The sequence below is a fragment of the Montipora capricornis genome, chromosome 3, assembly GCF_036669925.1.
Source record: "Montipora capricornis isolate CH-2021 chromosome 3, ASM3666992v2, whole genome shotgun sequence".
NCBI lineage: Eukaryota > Metazoa > Cnidaria > Anthozoa > Scleractinia > Acroporidae > Montipora > Montipora capricornis.
Window position 1 is genome coordinate 33,165,898 of NC_090885.1, and position 25,000 is coordinate 33,190,897.

The 25,000-nt window shown below is 38.7% G+C and overlaps 1 protein-coding gene, 1 long non-coding RNA gene and 1 pseudogene across 3 annotated transcripts in view; 2 read left to right on the top strand and 1 right to left on the bottom strand.

The window, feature by feature from the left end:
- LOC138042950 (ferric-chelate reductase 1-like) overlaps positions 1 to 25,000 on the top strand; it is a 119,523-nt gene that overhangs the window by 53,697 nt on the left and 40,826 nt on the right. The gene's annotated exons all lie outside the window — the stretch shown is intronic.
- LOC138041305 (uncharacterized) lies at positions 11,296 to 12,455 on the top strand. Its single transcript, XR_011130793.1, has 3 exons — positions 11,296 to 11,321; positions 11,424 to 11,447; positions 12,165 to 12,455. It is a non-coding gene; the product is annotated as an uncharacterized lncRNA (long non-coding RNA).
- Positions 12,832 to 14,553, bottom strand: LOC138041306 (uncharacterized; annotated as a pseudogene).

Consider the following 25,000-nt stretch of genomic DNA (forward strand, 5'->3'; position numbering starts at 1 on the left):
TTTTATAGGGAAATGTAAGAAAAGTTGGCTGGTTTAGGGTATCTCCGGTAAGCGAGTGACCCTTCTACCCGGGACAATTTTTCTCCACATAAACGGGTCCTTAGGGCCTCACAAGATTAGACCGTTTTAATTGTTTACAACAATTGCAAAGGCCATAAAATCTATGTAAATTGACACAACCCGGCCATAAAATAGTTTTTGTGTGTAAATTTCATGTAAATTGCTGAGATGAATCATGCAAATAACATGTAAATCAAGGCCTTTGTGATATAGGAGTCCCAGCACAGAAAGAGATTGAGAAAGTAATGTAGGCTAGTAAGCAGACTTTACCTTTACCATGCACCTTGAAAAAAGAAAAAAAAGCATTGGTGTTTAGCTGCCCAAATGAATCGTACGGGTTTCAGTCAATTAGATGGATGCTTTTATAGCCCGTAGTTGCAGGTGAGAATTACTTCTTATGAAGTAATGATCGAAAATCCGGCAGCCATATTTGTTATTCTAAATGATTAGTATACAGTCTCTTGAGAAAAACAGAAAAGGTAATCTCAAAAGGAACACACTTTCCCCCGTTCCATATTTTGATTGAGGAAATTTGCTCTGCACCTTTAAAGCAGAAAATTCTCCCCGGTTTTTCCACCCAAAATGAAAGCGCCCCAGGAATCGCACTGGGCTCGCAACGGGTTGTGATTGGATGTTGGCACAAAGAGAAGGATTGTGGACATTTCACAATAATTACATGATGCAACAACTTTGTCCGCCATTATGAATTGCCCCGCCGCAAAGACTCTGGGAACGATATCGGTTTGAATTATCGGTTTGTTTTTCGCGCGGGCGATCAATGCATGTGCTCTTCCTCACTTTTTCCCTTGTTGGACGACCAAAATTGGAGCTTTGCGATTCCTTAACATTTTGTGCGGGTGAAATGGCACGCACTCCACCAAATAAACCCAGTAAACATCGACGGAATCCAGAAGAAAGGGCAACGACAATTCAGGTCAGATAATCAGCATTCGCCACAAAGATACACGCCAGTGACATGATTCAATCTCAGACAGTCTCCGAAAGGGTTAATCGGTGAAGACTTCATGGCAAAAATAGAGACCTTCTTGAAAACGTAAAGGGAGTTCTACGAACGTTTGGAACAAAGGGTGGCCTGGCCGAACAGCTACATTTAGCGAATGGGCGGGAAGATTCAAAAGATCCGAAAAGCAAAAGACTGCCGGAGGAGTTTTCGGTAAGTCGTCATCTTACTTACAAACCTAATTTAAGTTTAAATGGCTTAAAATTTTAAGGTTTTGTTCCCTTGTTCCCCGCCCAATTTACTTTCAAACTTGTACCCAGCTTTTTGCTCCCTAAAATTGTTTATGTCGCCTTGTTCCTAAGACATTTTGTAATTTTTCCTCTGTTCCCCAGTTCAAAATAGCCATCTTCCCTCGTTTCCCAAAACGCCAAGGAGGGCCTCAGCACAGTCATTACTTTTGCAGACCTACTCCCTTAGTAATTTCACTTTATATTGTATTAAGGCCATTTAAGGCAATAACAATAATAACGAATAGGGAATTACACGTAATCTATGGATCTCTGTATACCCAGCCCCTTATTCGCCACTTGCAGATGCCTTGTTCTTCAAACGATGCCACTACAAGAGCACAATAGTGGCCGGTTATTCTGTAGTTACTCCCTTGTCACCTGTATAACTACATGTACCTTCACTGGTTTCTCATGCACGAGGAGCCAGAGCAAGCTAAATTTTGGACTGGACACTTAATAAGATTACTCCTTTGACACTAGATTTCACTGAAAGGTCGGTTACACTTCAGAAGAAACCGCCTGGGAGATTATCTCGCTTTGGTCTCCCATTAATTGTCAATACCTCCGTCAATCCCACCCAAATAAAATATCTTGATGACAAATCTTATTTCCATCAATTTGACCAAAATATAAATTATCTAATTTCTTTGATTGTCCACGATAAGGCGGTTCTGTGGACTATTGCTAGGTTATTGTTCCAGATGACAATACACAAAAAGTACGGTGGCCCATAAGTGCACACCGAATTTAAATCATTCACACCGAATTTAAATCACTCACCCAGTATTTAAATCACTCACACCGAATTCAAATCACTCACACCGAATTCAAATCACTCACACCGAATTCAAATTCTCACACCAAATTCAAATTTTCACACCAAATTGAAATCTTCACTCCAAATTCAAATTTTCACACCAAATTCAAATCTTCACACCAAATTCAAATTTTCACACCAAATTCAAATCTTCACACCAAATTCAAATTTTCAACTCTTCCGGTCAGCGGTACATGCTCATGTCATCTAGTTGTGCTCGATTTGCCGCCATTTTTAGACCGCTCTGTTCCGGAGAATTTGTTAGCCATGTTTTGTTCTTTTTGTGGTTTGCAAGCCTTTGAAAATGCCAATTTCTGTTCTAGCTGTGGTAAAGGTGAGTCATTGAATCCTAGAGCTGGCTGTACGTGCCGTTTATCTGCTTCGTTCATTATTTGCAAACCCGAATGTAAAGCTTTTGGGGCCATGTGGTCCACATACAACAAAAACAAGGTTGGCCAGTGTTTTTTGAGTAAACAGTGCTTATACAGGGATGTTTTTGGTTGGACCTATACAATATTTTTGTGCTGAATTATGGGTAAATAGTATAGTTGATCGATTTTTAGCTGAGACCTCAAAATCGGTTTTATTTATCTTTGATCTAGAGCTTGTAGCTTCCCTAACTGTTTTGGGCATAGGTTATACAACAGGCTGAGGCCTTTCCACAGAGCTTAGGTCATTTAAAGAGTAACAAAATCAAGTCAATGAAGAAGATTTACTGGATTACTCGAGCTCTGCGGATCACCCAAGCTCTCTAAATGACCTAAGCTCTGTGGAAAGGCCTCAGCCTGTTGTATAACCCATGCCCAAAACAGCTACAAGCTCTAGATCAAAGATAAATAAAACCGATTTTGAGGTCTCAGCTAAAAATCGATCAACTATACTATTTACCCATACTTCAGCACAAAAATATTGTATAGGTCCAACCAAAAACATCCCTGTATAAGCACTGTTTACTCAAAAACCACTGGCCAACCTTGTTTTTGTTGTATGTGGACCACATGGCCCCAAAAGCTTTACATTCGGGTTTGCAAATAATGAACGAAGCAGATAAACGGCACGTAAAGCCAGCTCTAGGATTCAATGACTCACCTTTACCAAAGCTAGAACAGAAATTGGCATTTTCAAAGGCTTGCAAACCACAAAAAGAACAAAACATGGCTTACAAATTCTCCTGGAACAGAGCGGTCTAAAAATGGCGGCGAATCGAGCACAACTTCGTGACTTGAGCATGTACCGCTGACCGGAAGAGTTGAAAATTTGAATTTGGTGTGAAAATTTGAATTTGGTGTGAAGAGTTGAATTCAATGTGAGTGATTTGAATTCGGTGTGAGTGATTTGAATTCGGTGTGAGTGATTTAAATACAGTGTGAGTGATTTAAATTCGGTGTAATGCCAGACAATTTTCTGATCATTTTGTACTTTGCAACCACCTCGTAGTCCATACCTTGTCACAGTGGGGTTGCTTGTGTACCTCAATGCCCAGGAGCTAGCCCAATGAGAAATTCAGCATAGGAAAGTGCTGTTTGTTGTTTTTGAGTAGAGGTCAGACTGAAACAGACTACATACATGTATATGTAATAGACAGAATACAGCCTTAGGCTGCTAGCTGGATACCAGACCTGAAGTACATTGATCAGTTTCAATGTAATCTTTAAAAGTATCTATAATATTAAATTATTATTGCAAACCAGATTGCATTTTAAATAATTTCTTGTATGTGATAGTCTGTTTTTGACTTTTGTTATCAAAAGGCACAACCAGTCTCTTTTTAATCATTTTTATTTTACCCTAACGAGTTCTGTCAATCTCGGGTAGTCAGTCCATTTTTTACTGTTGTTAGCTGAAGGCAGAACCAATTTTGTAATAATAATTATTAAATGTACTAATGAGTTCTGTCTCTCTTGGGTAGTCAGTCCAGTTTTGGACTGTTGTTATCTGAAGGCGGAACCAATTTTGTAATAACTATTATTTTGTACTAATGAGTTCTGTCTCTCTTGGGTAGTCAGTCCAGTTTTGGACTGTTCTTATCTGAAGGCAGAACCAATTTTGTACATACAAAGCATACGTAAATTGAAAATAACTGAACTCAAAAAGCAGGTTATGCGTATTTGCCACAGTGTTGCAGAATTGTGCAGGCAAGAATTACTCTAAAATCCTCGCGAGAATTGCTGCACGCCACACGAGCTACACGGGGCAAAGTCTCTGGAAAACATTCCCTGACTGACGTTTTGTGGATTTATGCTTCTCCGTTGTGACTTAAAAGGTGTAAAAAAAAGTAACTGAATATGTCATAAGCGGACTCTGATGCTATATCTGCGACACCTAAACTTGCGAAATGAGTTCTTGAGTTACACTTAATGATTAGCTAAGGGTGATTTCAAATCACCGTAAGCTCATTTGCATATATTTTTTTGTCGGCCTAAGCTCGTCATGGTAAGATACAAGTTTCTTGCAATAATTCCTTTAGCTCTTAGCTTCATTATTCAGTTTCACCTACACAGGAACATTGCTTATGAATGGCAAAGTGATTTGTTACAACATTCTTCGAAAATGATATTATGAAATTATATAAATTGATTGATTGACTGGTGTGACTCTTTTCCAGGGCCTTCATGTACTTCAACCACAAGATGCAGTGCTGAAGGAAATTGAGCATTGAAATTTCATTGGAGGGAATTTCCTGAGATGCAAGAAACAGACAGTGCTGATTGCAAATTGTGATGCGTGCAGTTAATTTGTCATAGTATACTAATTTGTAGTATTTTTCATCTGAACTGGCGAGGGGCACACCTCATACAGTTCAATGTAACTTGTAAATTCGGTCTAACCATACAGTTCATTTGTCATAGTATACTAATTTGTAGTGTTTTTCATCGGAACTGGCGGGTGGCGCACCTCATACAGTTCGATGTAATGTAACTTGTAAATTCGGTCTAACCATGCAGTTAATTTGTCATAGTATACTAATTTGTAGTATTTTTCATCGGAAGTGGTGGGTGGCACACCTCATACAGTTCGATGTAACTTGTAAATTCGGTCTAACCATACAGTTAATTTGACATAGTATACTAATAATTATTTGTAGTATTTTTCATCGGAACTGGCGGGTGGCGCACCTCATACAGTTCGATGTAACTTGTACATGTAAATTCGGTCTAACCATGCAGTTAATTTGTCATAGTATACTAATTTGTAGTATTTTTCATCGGAACTGGCAGGTGGCGCACCTCATACAGTTCCATGTAACTTGTAAATTCGGTCTAACCATGCAGTTAATTTGTCATAGTATACTAATTTGTAGTATTTTTCATCTGAACTGGCGGGTGGCACACCTCATACAGTTCGATGTAACTTGTAAATTCGGTCTAACCATACAGTTCATTTGTCATAGTATACTAATTTGTAGTATTTTTCATCGGAACTGGCGGGTGGCGCACCTCATACAGTTCGATGTAACTTGTAAATTCGGTCTAATCATACAGTTAATTTGTCATAGTATACTAATTTGTAGTATTTTTCATCGGAACTGGCGGGTGGCACACCTCATACAGTTCGATGTAACTTGTAAATTCGGTCTAACCATGCAGTTAATTTGTCATAGTATACTAATTTGTAGTATTTTTCATCTGAACTGGCGGGTGGCACACCTCATACAGTTCGATGTAACTTGTAAATTTGGTCTAACCATGCAGTTAATTTGTCATAGTATACTAATTTGTAGTATTTTTCATCTGAACTGGCGGGTGGCACACCTCATACAGTTCGATGTAACTTGTACATGTAAATTCGGTCTAACCATGCAGTTAATTTGTCATAGTATACTAATTTGTAGTATTTTTCATCGGAACTGGCGGGTGGCGCACCTCATACAGTTGGATGTAACTTGTACATGTAAATTCGGTCTAACCATGCAGTTAATTTGTCATAGTATACTAATTTGTAGTATTTTTCATCGGAACTGGCGGGTGGCGCACCTCATACAGTTCGATGTAACTTGTAAATTCGGTCTAACCATGCAGTTAATTTGTCATAGTATACTAATTTGTAGTATTTTTCATCTGAACTGGCGGGTGGCACACCTCATACAGTTCGATGTAACTTGTAAATTCGGTCTAACCATGCAGTTAATTTGTCATAGTATACTAATTTGTAGTATTTTTCATCTGAACTGGTGGGTGGCACACCTCATACAGTTCGATGTAACTTGTAAATTCGGTCTAACCATGCAGTTAATTTGTCATAGTATACTAATTTGTAGTATTTTTCATCGGAACTGGCGGGTGGCGCACCTCATACAGTTCGATGTAACTTGTAAATTCGGTCTAACCATGCAGTTAATTTGTCATAGTATACTAATTTGTAGTATTTTTTATCTGAGCTGGCGGGTGACACACCTCATACAGTTGGATGTAATGTACTAAAGAGTTCTGTCTCTCTTGGGTAGTCAGTCCCTTTTGGACTGTTGTTATCTGAAGGCAGAACCAATTTTGTAATAATTATTATTTGTACTCATGAGTTCTGTCTCTCTTGGGTAGTCAGTCCAGCTTGGACTGTTGTTATCTGAAGGCAGAACCAATTTTGTAATAATAATTATTATTTTGTGCTAATGAGTTCTGTCTCTCTTGGGTAGTCAGTCCAGTTTTGGACTGTTGTTATCTGAAGGGTGGCGCACCTCATACAGTGCGATGTAACTTGAAAAGTAGGTGTACCCATGCAGGTAATCCATGTGGTTAATTTGTTTTAGTATGCTAGTATTACCCAACTGAACTGGCAGGTGAACTGTAAACCTGGAGGTAAGCCGCACCCTGACCTTACCAGCTGAAATTTACGGAAAAGTTTTTTGACAGAAAACAAAAGAAATCCAAAGTCTAGTCTTTAGAAGTCAAGTTCATCCACTGTTCATCAAACGTTAACTCACTATTCACTAATTTTGAAACGGAAAATACTTTAATGTAATGAACATCGTTTTTACCAACTTGGACATATGATTGATCTTTTTCTGGTATTTGTTGACAGGAATTTCTTAAACACAGTTTTGCCATAGATTTTTTTGCATTACAACAAGAATATGAGTGGAACGTTTGTAGCTTAGTACATGCAACTAAGCATAAAATTGGATGCAAAGATGGAAAACTGGCCACCAAAGGCAGCCTTTTTCAGATCTTCCCGCAGATAAGCCGCGCCCATTTCTAACAACTATATTTGTAATTGGGGTAACATAAGCCAGATTTTTATACTTATTTAATAATAATGAAATCCCTTGCATATATTTTATTCCTTATTTTGATGAATTTGTATGGGTTATCAAATAGTGATGAGTGAATTTAGGGAATAATTTCACACGCTTTGTCCAAAATAAAATAATTTCATAAGCCTTAAGGCAAGAAAAATTATTTGATTTTGGACAAAACACAAGTGGAATTATCCCAAGTTTCACGAGTTTACATTGTACCATTTCATCAGCTATAAATCATGGTTGACAAATCGCAATCATAGGAAGTGGGTTTTTTCGAAAGTGGACACCATTTTGGCACGGTAGAAAAAGTTGCCATGGTAACTCATGTTATTAATTGAATGATTTTATTGAACTTATTGCAAGAATTTTATTGTACACTTAGATTCTACTGAAAGTAATATAAACAAATGATTATTTTTAGATTTGAAATAAAAATTTATGCATTCACAAACTCTAGAACGTGTTCTTTTTCTACGTAAAATCGACTAACCTTTCATCCATTTCACTTTTTATTAACATTTCCTGGCTTACGTCAGGTTTTAAATGCTATTATTTACAGAGATATTGTAAACATTTTGCTGAGATTTTGTGCACTAAAACACCAACATTTTAAAAACATTTCACATACTTTACCCCTCCAGTTTTACAGACATTTTATTGAGATTTCCTGCCTTCTGTCAGGTTTTAAATACTTAATTTACAGAGATATTGTGAACATTTTGCTGAGATTTTGTGCACTAAAACACCAACATTTTAAAAACATTTCACATACTTTTCCCCTCTAGTTTTTTGAGGGTTTTTGTAGACATTTTATAGACATTTCATGCATTCTTCTCACTCACTTTTTACAGAGATAACACTGACATTTTATATGGATGGATTTACAGAGATTTTTTCTCGTGTAAATTTTACAGAGAAAGTAAAGAGATTTTACAGACATTTTGTACTTAGCCTGCGTAGCAAGCGTTCCTGTTCGACAGAACAGCTTCGAACCGATTTTCCTGCAAACTGGCCGCGCGAAAGTTGGGGCAAGAGACTGAGGGAACGCTTGCAAGAAGACCCCCTATTTTTGAAAAACCCGTTCGCCCACGAACGGGGGCTTCTGATTGGTGCGGCACAGTCACAATGATTGACAGGTGACAAATTCTGGAGCAATATATTTCTCCCAAGTTCTAGTGTGACAAACGCAATGGTGGAAGATGTGGAAGGTTTTGAATCGTGTGTCGAAGCTGAGCGAATAGGGTCTCCGGTTTTACATTGAAAAGGAAAAAAGAACTGTCAAGGCGCCATCTCTTTAACTGTATAGATGTAATGGCCGTTTTGCCAACAGGATTCGGAAAAAGCTTAATTTTTCAGATGTTTGTCATGATGTGCGGAGTGCGAAATAAAAGAACTTAAAACGAAGAACCGGCTTCTTGAGTATCGTGATTTCTCCATTTCAAAGCATAATACGCGATCAAGTAAGTGGTTGAGGTGAATTCTATGGGAATGACAGCCTGTAATTTAAATGAAAATCTGGACTGCTTGGACAATATCCATCAAGGGAAATTCAATATTATTTACGTGTCAGCTGAAGCCGCTATGGCGTTTCCGTAATTCATTAAAAGCAAAAGATTCGATCGTTATTTAACAAAACTTTGGCAGCGCTTATTGTCGACGAAAAGTTTGGACTGAACTGAAGTGAGCTTTTCGCTCGCTTGCAAAAGATACTTTATTTACGCAGGATGAATTAATAAAATGCCTGCGAACTATCAGAGTCCACATGTTTCAGGATCAAGGAAATTCGTCAAATTCTCTGCGTACCTTGCCTGGTGTAAGCTTGAGTCCCATATCATGGATTGAGACAAGATGAAGATAACTACGCAGCCTGTTAAATCTTCTCTTAATTATTGTGAGAAGAAAGCGGCTCCTTTGTAAAGTTATTCGATTTTTTAAAGCACTTTTACTTGCTATTTCATCTACGATTTCGTGACGATTTGACCAAAAACGTACTGTGGATTATCAAACTAGCGAGGAGGTTTGCCAGTAATTTCCAGGAGATTTAGTACGATCCATTTCGTCAACCACTCTGCACCAACAAAATAGCCAGCAAGTCGCACTGAAATCGTCGTTAGTTTTAAACTTAAACCTATTTGAATGGTTTCATGGTCACTTTTGCTGGAGATTTACATTTAACGGCCTTACTTACTACCCATCGAACTCTGTACGAGTTTATATGTTTCTAAATTTCGTATTTTACGAGCGCACGGATTGCTTACAAGTTCTGAAAATTGGCTGTTGTTTTCGATAACTTCTATTCCAACCGCTCTGCAAATATCAGCTAGAACTTACCCGTAAGTTTCTTTTCGATGGCTTAAACAAATTCTCAGAAGAAACATAACCAGTCGTACCCGGCTTAGAAGCTGCCGTTACAAATTTAACATTTAAAATCACACTGGCAAATTCTGCAGTGCGTTGATCACTCGGTGTTTCCCCCATGCCTCGGTTTGTTTTGTCGGAAGCCAACATGAGTTAACATGGTTATCTTTTATTGGCTAATTTGTTAATAAGACGTCAATCAGCGTGTGCCAATTCAACCATAAAAAGGTGGGCGTTTTTCAAAAATAGGGGGTCTTCTTGCAAGCGTTCCCTCAGTCTCTTGCCCCAACTTCCCCGCGGCCAGTTTGCGGAAAATCGTTTCGAAGCTCTTTTTGTCGAAAAGGAACGCTTGATACGCAGGCTATTTTGTACTTATCGCATAAAATCTCTGTAAATTTTTCTTTCAATTTACATAGATTTTATTGAGATTTTGTACACATTTTATGTCATGGTAAGGACGAAAATGTGTTAAATTTTACAGACTTTTTATGGAGTTACAAAATCTCTGTAAGTGTGCAATTTTACAGAGATTGTAATTTACAAAGAAAATGTGGACATTTAACAGAGATTTTACCAACTTTTTTGAAGTCTGTAAATGGTTCAAGTTTTCCAGTGTTAATTCTTGTGGAAATACGGCGATATTTGTGAGTAAAGCGAAGATAGCAAACTTGTTTACTATAATTGTACGCGAAGTGGCAACAACGACAACCTTCATCTTGTGTATTTAACCCGTGGGAAATTCGTCGAAAATGAGTTGCAAAGACGAACGGAGAGAACAAACACCGCTCTTATTTACGTCCAAAGAGTCTATGACATCATCCAAGTCAAGTAAGAAAAATTGAAGAAATCACAAGCTGAGGAGGAAAAATGTGAGAAGGAAACTAATTCCCGCCGAAGCAATGCGACGTGCCACGGTTTTGGCACTTAGGAAGAGAGCCTGCTCTGAAAAGGCAGAAACAGCGGGAAAAGCCTAACTTCGAACAAGAAGAAAACGAGAAGAAATAACCCCACCAAGTTAACTTTACTTATGTTAGGCTTTCCAAAATTTGCAAAAATTGTGAAACCGAGTGTACCGAGATTTAACGGCAATGCCCTTGAACACTCGAAGTTCAAAGCAGCGTTTAAAGTGGAAGTTGATAAAAAGGAAGTTTACGATGCAACAGAAAAGCTAAAATTCCAGCTAGACGCGGTAGATGGCAGTGCAAGGTCATGCCTAGCCAAATTCATGCCTGGTTCGGATAGATATCAAGATGCTTGGAAAGCACTTGATCATGACGAGCATTTTGGCCGTGCGTCGGCTGCTAAGAAACGTGTGGAACAATTTCCAGCGATAGTGAAAGAGAGGAGTGAGCAGATCAGGCAGTTTTAAGAGAGTCTCGGAGTTGAATGGTGTATACAAGGAGCATCAATTCATCCTTGAGCTGAAGTCACAGATTCCTGAATAGGGACCTTAAGATTTGAGGACGTCATCTGTCTAGGACGCCACCGGAAGTTCGTTTTCGCCTGATAATGTCACTGCGCATGTCTGTGTGTGAATGGGACGGCGTTTCACATTTAGTGAGTACGCCATTTTTTTTCATTTCGCGTCCTACGTAAAACGTGAGTATGTTTTTGTTTTTGGAGCTCAAATTATTCATTTCCTTCGCCGTTTTCGCTGTGCTTTTGGATGTTCTATTGTTAACAGTGCTTGTTATTTCATAGATAGACGATGGATTCCAGTTCCGAGTAAGTAGACTCCACATACTTTCCCTATTAACGGGATGGAAAAATTTATCATGTTGAGCATCAATTTATCATGCCATGTGAGAGATCGACTGATGTAAGAAGAGTGTAGTTTTTATTAGTAGTCAAACTCTCACAGCGAGCCTAATCAAATGTTCTCGAGCGCTGCAATTTTTCCTTTGAAGTCTCGATATATTTTCCTCCTGATTGCCATGTTTTGATTAAATTCATGACTTTGTAATTTACTGGTTGCTCTTACACCGTTTCCGCGGCTTGAGAATAGATATATCGGAGATGCTTGTTTTCTGGATAAGTACTGTAATATATTTATTTCTCTCGTAATTAAGGCTCTCATATTTATTATCCATGTAAGTTTCATTCCACTGCAATGCAAAGAATACTCGCCGCTATTTATAAAGCCTCCATGACATTAATTTTTTCTCTCTATCAAAGACCAGTTAAGTTCAGGATTTTACATATATGTCTTTCTTTGGGACAATTTGAACAAAATGATACCTACTTTTGAAACTTGTTACAATTGAAATGGTGTTTGATTTGTCGTGAAGTGGTTGTTGAATTTTAATTTGCGTGGGTTATATTAGAGCATATCAAACATAAAAATCTCAGCAACTAATGCTGTTCAATTCAGTTGCATTAACTCTGAAGATATATAGCTTGAAATGTAGGCTATTGTAGTGATATTTGCTTTTCTTTTAATAGAGTGCCAGCTTTTCCAGGGGTCCAGATGTGGACCAAAGAGCATGACATTCTGCTGTGCAGGGAAGTTCTCTCAGTGAATCCATTTTCTGCAAAAAGAAATTCGAATGAACGAGGAAAACTGTGGGAGGAAATTAGCACCAACCTGAATAGCACAAGTGGTGTGCGTTTTTTTGTAACAAAAAGATCAGTTCGGGATCACCTCAACATATTAATTAAGAGGTACAGGAAGAAGATGAATGCTGAAGAAAGGTCAACTGGAGTGTCACCTGAACCTACAGAATTGGACCAAGCACTGGCTGATATTATTGAAATGGAGGAAGTCGCTTCCACCTCCCAGGAGATTGATGAAGTAGTGATTAAAGAGAAAGAGGACACTGATAAACAGAAAGCTGAAAGTATAAGAAAAAAGGCAATGGAGAAGTTAGGAGAAACCCAGAAGAGAGCAGTCGAGGAAGGAGAACAGGGAAACCATATGAAGAAAAAGAGAAGGAGTGGCAATGAAACAATCTCATTTCTGCGTGAGAAAGCTGAAAGCGAGAAGGCATTGAGAGAAGAAGAGTTAGCAATACGACGAAAGCAGCCAGAATTGGAGGAGAAGAAGCTGGCTTCTTATCTTAATCAACAGAAATCTATGATGGAGCTAATGCACCACCAGCAGCAGCAACAATCTCAGATCCTCATGGCTGTTGTTGACAAACTTATGAACCAAAAAAGTTAGATCCCTGCACTCAGGAGTATTTTCCATTGTTTACCACATTATACCATAATCTTATTTGTTACAGCTTTTTTTACGTATTAATTCATTGTATTGTTAAGAAAAACTCCATTTAATGGAGGTTTATCAAACTTGAACAACCATTTCGTTCTTTATTCAATCTTGTTGTGCCATAAGTTTACATACTGAAGTTGTGTTGATTAAATAAAGTTTTGTCATATTACATCAATAATTAAATCAAGCAAAGTATTCTTGCAACATGGGTGGGTCCAAATCAAAATACTGGGAAGTGGTATTACCATAAAGGCATGTAAGGGCATTCCTTAAAAGGGCACAAACAATGTACATTTTACCTATTTGGCTGAGCCCTATTTTTAAGTTTTTCTTAAAATCGAGAAAGCAAAAATAATTAATTATGTCCCCAAACAGCCATTCCACTGAGCTTCTCACTGGGCTCATGGAACTGTTAAACTACTGCATTGGGGGAGTCAGGATGCCATTCCGAAATGGAGCTTGGAGGTGTACGCGAAGAGGATAGGCTGGGTCCCCATATATGCACAAAGGCTGCCCAGTTGGGGAGAAAGCAAATCTTTGGAGATCATGGTACAGTCCTGAGTCTCGTAGCATTCCCGCATCATGCTTTCTGCCCTCTGGAAATAGTAAAGGTTTGTAGAATTAGGGGGGTGAAAATTATTAATAATTGTTGATAAAAGCTGCCATTCTTATTATCTTTACTGTTGTACTGTTTGGCTACAAAAGATGACCCTATGTTATAGTGTTCCTGCCTGTTTCATTGTGGTCCTCACATGTTTGCTATTTTACTGTTCACTGATTGTATATGACAACATATGAGAAGTATGTAAAAGAGGTACTGTGACCCAGGTCTCCAGTAGGTTTTCTTGTGTTCAAATTCCTGCAGTGTTATAACAGTAGAGCCCACTGCTAAAGCTTCTGATTGTTTATAAATATAAATAAAATTGAACGATACAGCTATAATTAAACACACTTACCAACAGGACCGTAAAGATTGGCAATTAGTCCATTTGGAATGGCGATTGATTGAAATTTCAGGGCATGCACCCTCTTGTGCCCATTGTAAACAATTCTTTGATTGGTGTTTGGGCGACAAATTGGACGAACTGTACCGTCCACAAAGCCGAAACAATTGTCGAGGGCCGCACCTTTATTTGAAACAGCTTCAGCATATGTCTGTAATGCATGGGGATTTAAAATAGTGTGATTCCACTCTGATATCCGACGACCATGATGCTCAAATATAAAATCAATGACTGTATTACTTATCATGGAGATTTCAGGGACAGGTCTGCCGAAAGTGCTTATGAGGTCGCTGTAGCGGCAAGGGTATGCCAGCCTTTTGAGAACGATGCATAATCCTTCAGTACTGTCACAGATTGTTCCTTGTTTACACTTTATTTCGTCAGGCAAGCCAAGAACATCAACCAAGAGAGGAATGTCGTATTTTTCGAAACGTAAATCTGTCTTACACTCGGCCTCACTTTTACCTTGCAACGTAAATCTTTCATAATTCCAAAAAGGATACTCTGGATTTTTCGATTTGTTAGCATCATACAACATGAGAAACTCATCCTCATTGATTATTTCCTCGCAAAAACTTACAAGAAGTTCGTCACGCGCTTTCCTGAAGGACGCCATTCTCGACCAAGGCGCTAGAAAAAGTTCCCGTCGTGTTTATCTTTTCTTAAGTCTAAAGTTCCCGCGCAAAGGACGGCGTTCTCGCCCCAGGCCTTTATATGCCGTGACGTCCTAGGAGAAGACGCCGTTCTCAAATCTTAAGGTCTCTAATTTTATGTTGCCAGACTCCCTGTATGCCTTTGTAGTAGATAAGCTGAGTTTGTGGAAGGAAAGTCACAAGTGTCAACCTGGGAGTCATTTGCGGAGTGGTTAAAGAAGGAGGCAAAAATAAGCAGGTCAAAACAGAGATGGATGAAAGAGTGGAGACGACCATACTCAGTCAAGGGGGGTACCCGAAAGAATAGTGATAATTTTGGGCGTGGATTTTTTGTAAGAATGACCGGAGAAAACTGTTGCACCAGCATTGTAGGGGTGAGATGCTCAGTTCACAAGTCTACTAACCACAGGTTAAAAGAGTGCAAAGTGTTCGAAAGAATGTCTGGGAGCGAGAGGGAAAAGGTTGTGGATGAGCACAAGCTTTGAATATCTTGTTTATCACCAGGCCATCGTCTGAGCAAATGTTGTAGTAGAGACAGATGTACGGTTGAGGGTTGTGCAATGCGTCACCACACACTTCTTCGTGTGGTTGACTTGACGATTATGGAACGCAGAAGAGCAAAACAAGGATGTCAGACAGTGCGCGATCTTCATTGGCTACTCCTCAGGACAGTGAGGTTAACTCAAGCCAGATGCAAGGGTTGCATCAGCAGTATAGTTATTCTGTTTGCTCAGGTTGTGAAGCTGGTGATCGTGTTTTAGTTGAGGTATTACCGGTGGTTGTGTTTGGGGAGAACGGTGAACAGCGAGCAATGGCCCTGCGTGACTTGGGCTATAATACCACCCTTATGGCTGAGAGCTTGGCAATGACATTGGGACTCGAAGGCAAAGAGATGGATCTTGAAATTCCGGGCGTCAATTCTCAGAGTGTATTCACGTCTAAACATATCAAGAAGTGTCTTGTTGTTCGAGTTGCAAAAGAGGAACTCAGGTACCCTTTACGAGACGTGAAGACAGTGCCAAACCTGACTAGTCCCGATCAGAGGCTGAAGTGATCAACAATCGAGTACAAGTATAGCCACCTGAAGGACTTAGATATTGCTGACACCGATTCGGCCCCAGTGCAGCTTATAAGTGTAGCTAACAACTCAAACTTAATTCTACCTAAAGAATCGTGAAGCCCTCAGAGTATTTATGCGACGATAGACTACCCTATGGTGCTGAGACTCCACTTGGCTGACCAGTAACAAACTGGGTGCCAAGTGACCAGAAAGTGACAGCGCCTTCCAATGCATTCAAAGTGCATGGAAGATGTGTAGACGAAGATGAAGATTTAAGACGGCTGGTCGTTGCTCAGTCAGAAATTGAATTTTCCGGAGTGGTGAAGTTTGCAAATCCAACCCGTTCAATCAAGGACAAGCGAGCGCTCGCTCTCATGGAGTGGACAATAGTGAAGATTGAGGGGGAAGATGCATATGTGTCTGGACTGTTGTGGAGAGAGGAGCATCCAACTCTACCAAACAACTATGATATGGCTGAGCGACAGTAAAGTTCTCGGAGAAGAAATTTGAGACTACCCTAGAGATGAAGCAGAAATATGCAGAGTCCATCAGGAATGATTTTGAGAAGGGTTACGTGAAGAAACTTAGCGAAGCTGAGGTACAAAGCGAAAGTAAAGTGATTTGGTACTTACCATATCAGTATATCGTCAAATCCCAAGAAATGCGATCGTCTTAGAAGAGAATATGATGCATCAGCGAAATTTATGGGCCAAAGTCTGAACGATAAGATGTTCACGGGCCAAGCCTTTTGTCCTCCTTGTTTGGAGATATGCTCAGATTCTGTGACGAAAGAATTGGCGTGGCTGCGAATATGAAGGAGATGTACCATATATTTCGCCTACCAGATTGTGATAAACCGATCCATTGTGATAAACCACCAGAAGAGGAACCAAGCGTGTATCCGTTCGAAAGAACAGTGCTTGGACAAGTCTCAGCGCCGTCCAGGGCAAACTACACAATGTGGCGCAATGCACATGAGAATGGAAAAGATCCTCCCTTGGGTGGTAAAGCTGTTTACGATCATTTCTTCATGGGTGATGGCCTACCATCTGCTAACTCGCGAGAACAAACAATTGATATAGGAAGGGGGGGGGGGGGGGGAGCGGTTCCGCCTTTACAAGTAGATGACAACTGACAAACAAGTCTTGCAAACTATCCCAGAGCAGGACAGATCTCCACGGTTCCTTGAGTTGAGTGAGAATAAACGGCCTACATACAGAGATTTAGGCATCATATGGGATACTGAGGGAGATATGATGGAGTTTACTGGGTTAAGTGGAGATGCTGGCACTACTAGCTGAGACTCTAGCAACGGAGTTGATAATGAAGATAGACAAGATAACCTTCTGGAGTGATTCTAATACAGTTCTACATTGGATAGGCCAGACCAGTTCCAATTACAAAGCGTTCGTGGGCAACCGGGTGTCTAAGATTCACACAATTATGAGTGAGCTGGAGTCCACACTGGGGGCTAGCACGGTTTACTGGAGATATATTTCGACAGAGTACAACCCTGCTGATGACATCACCCGAGGACTACGCCCTGCTTAGCTCAACATGACTCACCGCTACTATCGTGGACCTGAGTTTCTATATATACTATTCAATGTTTGGCCAGAGAGTAAGATTGAGGTACCTCAAAAAGAAGTTGAAGAGAGTGAAAGAAAACAAGATGGGTTGGAATATTGTACGAGTGTGAAGTCCTGTTGGGATGGAAGAGATAGTCATCACAGGCGAAAATGAGAAGACTTTTTGCATACGTGAAAAGATTTTTAAACAACACGCGAACAAAGAAGGAAGAGCGTCTGACTGGACCGCTTACAGTACCGGAGTGAAGAGGGCACAAGGTTAATCGTTTGGTGAGGAGATGCAGCTCTTAGAGAAGGGTCGAGAGATACATAAACGGAGCAGAATCAAGCCCCTTGACCCGAGATTGGAAGATGGATATTTGGTTGTAGGTGGAATGCTACAAAAAGCCCAGGCCATACCATACCGTGCACGACATCCCAAGATCATTGACTCATGTCATGAGCTTTCACAGCTAATCATTGATGAAATGCATCGTTCTTATTACCATCCGTCGACTGACACTGGACGAAAAAACGGATTTTCACATATAGCAAATGTGGAGCAAATGCATAGCAAATACATGGCAAATGCTACGTTTGTGCACGTTTGCTTGAATTTGCTGAAAAGCAAAGATCACTTTTGCCACAACTTTTCTACCCATGGCAACGCTCGTAAATGCCACATTTGTTTTAAATTTGCTGTTGTGTGTAAAAGTACGGATAACATGGTATTTTGTCATGACATTTGGAGGGGTAGTAAATATGATGTTAAAACTAACATTTTGCAAGTACTTTTCCTGAAGTTGTAAATTTGATCAAACTGTCATCGTTGCACCTTTTTACAAGGTGAGTAAAAGCGAGCAAATATTAGTTTTTGTACCAGGCTGTTTGCTCGGAGCAGCATATGTGTTCAAACATGAATTTTGCAGAGATTGCTGAGAATAGCAAATGTGCCCAAACGTGTACATGTAGTTTTGCAGGGTTTTGCTCAGGAAAGCAAATGTGTTCAAGGATGTATTTTTTTAGAGATTTGCTCGGGATATTAAATGTAACCAAAATACGATTTTTTTTCACATAATTGCTCTGCATACCAAATGCAGTCAAATAACCAGGTTTTCATGCTTCTTTACGATAGGAAATTTGACTATTTGCTCAGGTAGCATTGTGATCAAAATAAACTTATGTTTTTGCTCACTATTGCATATCATTTTAGCTTAAAGTAGCACATGTGAACAATATAGCTTTTGGTCAAGATGACAGATGTGATCCAAAACATTAGTTTTGCTTGTAATAGCAAAATGATTAAGATGTGTTTTCGCACCACTGTTGTTTAATTAGGCCAGAGGTGAATGCTTTTCCATCACTTTTTTTTTCTCAAATTAGCACATGTAATCAAAGAATCTGTTTGGCATTTCCCTTGAGATGGATAATGACATACCCTTGAAACTGTGTTGATTGAATACTGCAACAACCATTTCGATAATAAAATAAAGCAGGTTTAATTATCTAAACATATGCAATAAAATGTCACATTCTCAATTTTGTCTATTAATAATACAAGTGCACATTGAGAAGGCCATTAAGGACGGTGCCTACTATTGTTATTTCGCATACGTTCTGCGCATCTCGAGATACTCGAGTTTCCTATCAGTGATGCTCACTAATACAGGGATATTTTTGCCCGGTTTAAACCTATCCGAAGAAAGTAGATCTTAGTAAGTACTCTTGGTATCCAAAAAGAAGAATGGGGATAACCATGCATTTTTAAGAGATAATTTAGCTTCAATTTGAGAAAGAACGCCATACAATGCTTTGTATTTTAAAGCGTTTTACAAATATTATTCATGAATTATCTTGGAAAAATGCGTGGTTACCCCCAATTTTCTTTTTGGATTTCAATGACACTTGTCAAGATCTATCTTTCCTGCATAATCTTAAACCAGGGCAAAAATACCTTTGAATTACTAGGCACGTGCACCGTCCTTAAGTAACTCTGAAACTTGGATGGACATATTTGCTGTATATTCATGAAGCTGTTTCATTGAACTTTAGACAGTTCCTCCTTGCAGTGTAACTCAAAGGTGAATTTTTCCTTGGAAACTAATGCCGAAAATAATCCATTCTCATAATGCACCCCAAATACAAATGTTACATGCAAAAGAATGTAGGTAAGGTAAATGAGATGCTAGAATGACTCAACATTTCTCTTAAAATTTGTGGCCGAAACAGTCACTGTACTCTGATACAGAAAATAGTAACAACTTAATGCAATACAACTAGCAGCAAATTATTACTCATCGTAATAAATAATTAACTTGCGTGACAGTAAGTTCCCAATTATGATAGATCTATTTAAATTAATTATTTACATTGTTTAGTTTGGAGCAACGATAATATAAGGTATATCAGTGGCCTCTGTCAATTGTTACAGTCATCTCTTTAAACTGCTGAAATTATTTTGCCTTTCTATAGCACTTTGGAAATGTAACCTGCAGAAGCGCTTTTATTTTGCCTCATATATCATGGCTTTTCTCTTTGCCAATACAACAATTCATTTGGATGAATGCACATTTTGAATCCCAAAAGCATAACAAAATATCCCTTACAGCAGTAAACTTGGCAATGTCAGTAAAGCCAACATACATTGTGTAGAAGTTAAGGCTGAGTTCAGTTACCAGACATTTGATTGGGAATTAATATAAACTTAGGGATGGACCAAAAACAAAAAAAAATTAATGCAAGGGAAAATGGCAAGAAAAAAAAATCACGCAAAGCAGAAGGTTAAGAAAAAAAAATTCATGCAGAAGGAAGGTCCAATTGTGACTTTTATTTAATAATTATATAATATTTGCCACTGTCTATTAAAAATAATTCTTATTCAAAATATTCTTGGGGCCTTACCCCAGGTCTTGCTATATTATTATTAATAAATAAAGACATCTAGTGTACTGAGTTGCTTTCCTCACACTGAATGAAATGACAAATGAAAGGTGACATAAATTAATTCACACTACAATAGCATGTTAAAATGGGGTTGACAGACATGCACGACTCCCACTGTGTGCCCATTGTGTTGATAAAAGCCTTTATAGTTTTGCTTAAAACAAGCATGAGAGATCAACGGAGGTTCCTTATATATCTCTCATAGTAGCGGCTGGTTTTGTATTAAATGCCATTTTTCCGTTAGAACATTTTTCAAACATGGCAGTGATGGATGAAATTGTGTCACAAAGGGTAGAATTTTCTTCTGCGCTTTCTGACCCTGACCAGTTAGATCGAACTGCATAAGGCGTACCACCAGCCAGTTCAGATGGAAAATACTAAAATTAGTATACATGTATATGATTTCTGGTCAGCAAGTTTTTTCCTAGCAACCTGGTGGGCAGGATATTTTTTTCCCTCCTAAATGCTCTGCAGGATATTTTTTTCTCTCCTCATTTCTCTGAAGGATTTTTATTCCTCAAAAAGGTGTCGTGTTTACATTTACAGAATGTATTTACATTTACATTGTGGTTATTGCAGTAACAGTTCTAATATGGAGCTGCAAAGCCGAAAAATGTTGTAAGCTATACAAAATCATTGTTGTATAGCTACATGTTTTTGGAATGTCATTCTTTAGAATCATTTAATATTACCTAATAACAATATTCTCATGTTATAAAGGAGGGGGACATTGGGGTGTATTAGAAACCGCAAAACTGAAGAAAAAACCATCAACCATATAAAAAGGCGAGGGATGCTCGTCGGAAATTTTACATTAAACCCTTAAAGGAGACCAATCTGGGCGTAGCCCAGGCGTTTGTTGACCCCCTAAAAGGGACCATATTATCCATAACACAGAAAAATAAAAACGATACAGCGACTTTTAATGATGGCAAAGACATTATCATCTAATACTTTCACCTCTGACCTGCGTGTAAATATACACCCTAGAATCAGTAGTTACAATTTAAAAGTGGACTGAAATCTCCAAAACAAATGTGAAAGCAGAATTAAAGTTAGTTGATCATGGTCTAATTTGTTATATGTTGTCTTATATTATATAAGACATTGCAAAAACCTTATATTTCAATAGAAAGTAATTACATGAAAATGGTTCATTTGAAAAGATTAAAAATGAACAAATTATTTTTCTTTGTCTAATAAAACTGGATTATTTAAATAGAAAAACTTACCTCCATTACTGCTTGTGATAAGCTAACGAGTTTGGATACAGTGCGAGCCAGCAAGCCAGAAATCCCTGATCCCAATAACCGCAAGCTACCTAAGGAACTGTAGGCTAACTGCAGTGCTAACTAGGCGAGCCAATGTGTAATTAAGGCTAACCGTAATGGCTTGCATGACTCCTATGACTTGGAGCCATGTGAACCGAGCAAGCAAGAAATCCCTTTTATCCCATTATAAGGGCAATCCGCAAGCTACCTAAGCTAACTGTAAGCCAACTGGTGTGACGTTTAAGCTAACCAGAGTGTTATTTATAGGCCAATCAATGTGTTATTTTAATAGCCTAACCAGAGTGGCTCGCTGGCTTGCAGATTATCCGGAATGGTTGCAGTTTTGCTGGGATTTTGTAAAGCCCCCCAGGAATGATGAAATAGCTTTGCAACATTTTTTTTTTTCTTGCTTGCAGCAGTGCACGAATTTTTTTTGTATTTCATTTGTGATGCAAGCAATTTTTTTTTTCAAAATCCCCCCCCCCCCCCCCCTTCAAGAGTTAAATGGTCGGCCCCTTATGACAAATATTATGACAAATTCACTGCATGGTTGAGACCTACTTTACAAATTACATCGAACTGTATGAGGCGTGCCACCCCCCAGTTCAGATGAAAAATACTACAAATTAATATACTATGAAAAATTAACTGCATGGGTAGACCTACTTTACAAATTACATTGAACTGTGTCAGAGGTGTGCCACCCGCCAGTTCAGATGGAAAATACTACAAATTAATGTACTATGACAAATTAACTGCATGGTTAGACCTACTTTACAAATTACATCGAACTGTGTGATGCGTGCCACCCGCCAGTTCAGATGGAAAATACTACAAATTACTATACTATGACAAATTAACTGCATGGTTAGACCTACTTTACAAGTTACATCAAACTGTTTGAGGTGTGCCACCCACCAGTTCAGATGGAAAATACTACAAATTAGTAAACTATGACAAATTAACTTGCATGGTTTGACCTACTTTACAAATTACATCGAACTGTATGAGGCGTGCCACCCGCCAGTTCAGATGGAAATACTACAAATTAATATACTATGACAAATTAACTGCATGGTTAGACCTACTTTACAAGTTACATCGAACTGTGTGAGGCATGCCACCTGCCAGTTCAGATAGAAAATACTACAGATTAGTATAAGAGTCTCTAACCATGAGGCCACCGTGCAGATTAGTATACTATATAACAAATTAACTGCATGTAATTTAGTGGTACCGATACTTATAATTATTACATCCATCTTTTAATCATTGCTGCCATGTGCAGATCTATACGTCTATTAGATTATGTTACTGCTTACATGTATGTTTGATGTATTTAGTATTGAAAGATCACTGACAATTTTCTCAGACTTAAAGGATTGTGTGTGAAACCTTTCTTGATTTTAGTAAAAAAAATATTGAGAAACGATTCTTATATTAGCACAGGAAATCACTGATTGTTGCCCTGAACATTCGACTCTGCCATAATTACCGGAATGCCTGAAACAATTCACTTGACCGCAGTTCATGTCAAAAGATTAATTTCATAAGGTGTATCCAGAATAACAATGACACCTCTACCCACGTATTGACATAAAGACATTAATTTACAATTGCATCACAATGCACAATCAGTGGACTGTCTGTTTCTTGCACCTAAAGAAATTCCCTTCAGCACTGCATCTTGTAGTTGAGATAGGCCCTGGAAAATATTCACACCAGTCAATCAATCAATCAATCAATCAATCAATGCATAACCTGCATGTACATTTCAATGAATGATGTAACACACCACTTTGCCATTCATAAGCAATCCTCCGGTGTAAGTGAAACTGAATAATGAAGCTACATTTGTGTAAAGGAATTGCATTTACTTATCTGGAAGCCTGTGACAGCCTCCCACAAGTGTCCACCTTTCCAAATTGACGATTTTGTGCATGTAAAAAAATCAATAATAATTATTCGTCTTGAGTGTCCCATGATTTTTAAATGGAATTAGCGTTTGATGACTACAACTCAAAACAACTTTTGTATTTCATCTATAAATTGCTCTCTTTTTCTTGGGTTCTTGGACACAAAGCACTAAAAGCACGATGTTGTGAGGTTTACCATATCCAATTAAAGCAGTGGAGCAATCATGCAGAAAACTGCCCCTTAAAACAATTTAAGTTTTGATAAAAATTCTCCTGGATGTCATTTTTGTATTGTTACAGTATGAACTACATGTAGACAAAGTACTTATCAAATAAAATTTGAGGTTTTATTGGGAGAAATTGAAAATATTGACAATATTAACTCTATCACAAAATGGTTGGTACAGTACACATGTATATTTAGATAGCCAGCTCTATAGGACATGTACATGTATAGTAGCTTTATAATCTTCCATGAGAAATGCTAGTAATGCATTGAGTACTCTACCATAGAATACCCCACAAGACAATTTGATTTTTTCGTAAAGGCTCGCATACACTTGTACATGTACATGCAAACAAAATACAAGTGACAAATAACATGTGAGAAAGCTTTGTATACCAATTGTCATAGGGAATACATGTAGTTACATGTATCCTCGCACAAGCAATGTGGTGTGCAGTGGCAAGGTTTGGTGGAATAAGGCTGCATATACATGTATAGAGTTATTATTTCACTGTCTTCCCTGTATTCTGATTCGCTACAATTAATTTTTATGGCTTGGTATAAAAGGCTTTAGGTACTAAACATGTGACATTGTTTGGTTATGAGACAGCAGTGAAGGTATACATGTACCATGTCATAGGAAAAACAAGTGACAAGTAACAAGTGAGAAAGCTTTGTATACCATGTCATATGAAATAGTTACATGTATCCATGCACAAGCAATGTGGTGTGCAGTGGCCCGGTTTGGTGCATAGCTTGGTATAAAAGGTTTCAGATACAGTTTACTAAACGTGTGACATTGTTTGGACATGAGACACCAGTGAAGGTATACGGTAACCATGTCATAGGAAATTTTGTCTTCCACCAAACCTTGCCACTGCACACCACATCGCTTGTGAAAAGATATATGTAACTATAGCATACCCGGCCACTAATGTGTTCTAGTAGCAGTACTAGTATTGTTTGAAGAACGAGGCACATAAAAATAAGTGGCAAATAAGGGGCTGGGTATAATAGACTTCAGCTGTCACAGTGATGGAGAGAGCCATATCATTCATACCCCTTTCCTTATTATTGGTATTTTTTTAAATGGCCTTAAATTAATAACGTCAGATAACGTGACGTGAAATTACTAAGGGAGTACGTCTGCAAAAGTAAAGACTGTCCTTGCAGAGGGAGGGATGGCTGAGGGTGACCCGAAAGCACTGACCCCCGGTTCATGGACTACCCCTACGGACCGGGTCCACGGACTATCTCCGCTACGGACCCCCTCTACGGACCACCCCAAAAAACACAGAATTAAAAATAAATAACGACTGAAAATTTGTTTATACCGGTTGTCTGGATAGACCACTCTTGCCGGTGAAATCTAGCCGTTACGCCCCGCAAATCAGACTAAGGCTCAGGTGTTGCCTTTTCCTTCGCT